The following is a 1,699-nucleotide window of genomic DNA, read 5'->3' on the forward strand; positions in this document are numbered from 1 at the left end:
TTGTTATTTTAAATTTGAAAATGCTTTATTCTAATAGCAGAGGTTAAAACGCAGGCAGAGAACCCGGTTAATCGTGACTTTTGTGCCCAACTCCTCCGACGCCTCCTTTAAAAATGAAAGCGAAGGCTTTGGGGTGCTTCGAAATGCCTGGCTTTTCTTTGCCGTCGAGATCATAGCTTGCTGTCGTTAGCTTTAGCCTTGCTTTAACTTATAACCTACCTACACAGATGGCAGTAAAACACAGCAATGTATTCGGTTTCTGTTTTGCTTCTTGGCCCGTCATCGATTACAGCTTGGGCAGAAATTAAGAGACTACTCCATATTTTGTAAGAATCTGCATTGTTAATTAAATCCTCGTTTAATCCTGGTTCTGCTGGCAGAAGACTATGCTGAGTGGCAGGATGACTCCAGGCTCAAAATTTCTAAGAATGCAATACACAAAAACAAGGTGAAGCAGGCGACACTGGGAACGACCAGAAACCGGCTAGGTAAAGGGAAGCGACTTTCTAATGCAGAGATGACCGTCAACTTATCCGACATTTTCTCATCATTCGGAGGATGACATCAAGTGACCTTCAAAAGGAATGGGAGACATTAAGTGCAGGTGTGAAGTGCACTGCTAGGACAGTTCGTATCAGGCTCCTAGGAGAAGGACTGAAGTCCCATAAAGCAAGGAAGAAGCCCTTCATTAATGAGAAGCAGGGAAGAACCCGGCTGCAGTTTACAAAAAAATGTATATTTTTCACAGAAGAAAACCCATAAACTCAGAAATGAGGGAAACTAATACTGTTGCCGTGATCTTTTATTTTATTCCAGAGCTATATATATATATATATATAAACCCAACCAAGATAAGTGATTGGAAGATGGATGGATGGATGGATGGATGGAAAAAGCAGTTGTCACTGTGTTTTTGTATTATACACTTTCTGTAACTTTGAACTACATGGGAGCTTCCAGCAAAAGCAGTTTGAAACCTTGGGCTGTGTAAGTACCTTTGATGTACCCATATTTGGACCGTACAGCCTAATTGCGCAGACTAATGGTAAATGTTTGCCCTACACCTTTCTTTGCAGCTCTTAAACTTTCTTCAACATCCATTCCACGTTCAGCAGGCTCCAAAGTCGCTCTCATGTGAGGTTTTAAAATTACGATGCCTTGGGTGGGAGGGCCTATTAAATAGGCTAATTGCTGATCATCTTTATATATGTAAACATGTAGTAGCTGTCATTGATCCCACGGAACATTTTGTGCCATTGCTGCTAAAGCACATGAACTGAGAAAACTTCAACCAGACTTAGAACAAAAAGACATTATTATGTCTGTTTTTCTGGAACATTCTGGCTCAGAATGATAATTCCATCCATTTTCCATGACCTCTGGATCCTGTCCCAGGAAGTACAGGAAACAAGGCAGGGGACACACTGGATGCCTGTCCATCGCAGGACACACGCCCACACTCTACTGGCAATTTTAGAGATGCCCGTTCATCTAACCGCACATCTCCGAACTGCGGGATGAAACTGGGGCACTTGGAGGAAACCCAGCCGAGCTACACAGACAGAGCCAGGGACAGAAATCGAACCAACAACCCTGGAGGTGTAAGACTCAGGTGCTGCCTGCTCAGGCACCGAGCTGCATGTGTTAAATCATGCGAAGTCGTGCCTAATTCTGGGTCGTCTGCTTTGTTGGCTGGAGG

The 1,699-nt window shown here is 43.5% G+C and overlaps 1 long non-coding RNA gene across 1 annotated transcript; it reads left to right on the top strand.

The window, feature by feature from the left end:
* The first annotated feature begins 931 nt into the window (after nt 1-931).
* On the top strand, nt 932-1,431 carry LOC125740231 (uncharacterized). The gene is made up of 3 exons (XR_007397473.1): nt 932-987; nt 1,077-1,134; nt 1,396-1,431. It is a non-coding gene; the product is annotated as an uncharacterized LOC125740231 (long non-coding RNA).
* The last annotated feature ends 268 nt before the right edge of the window (nt 1,432-1,699 follow it).

Source organism: Brienomyrus brachyistius, chromosome 4 (genome assembly GCF_023856365.1).
Source record: "Brienomyrus brachyistius isolate T26 chromosome 4, BBRACH_0.4, whole genome shotgun sequence".
NCBI classification, from domain to species: Eukaryota; Metazoa; Chordata; class Actinopteri; order Osteoglossiformes; family Mormyridae; genus Brienomyrus; species Brienomyrus brachyistius.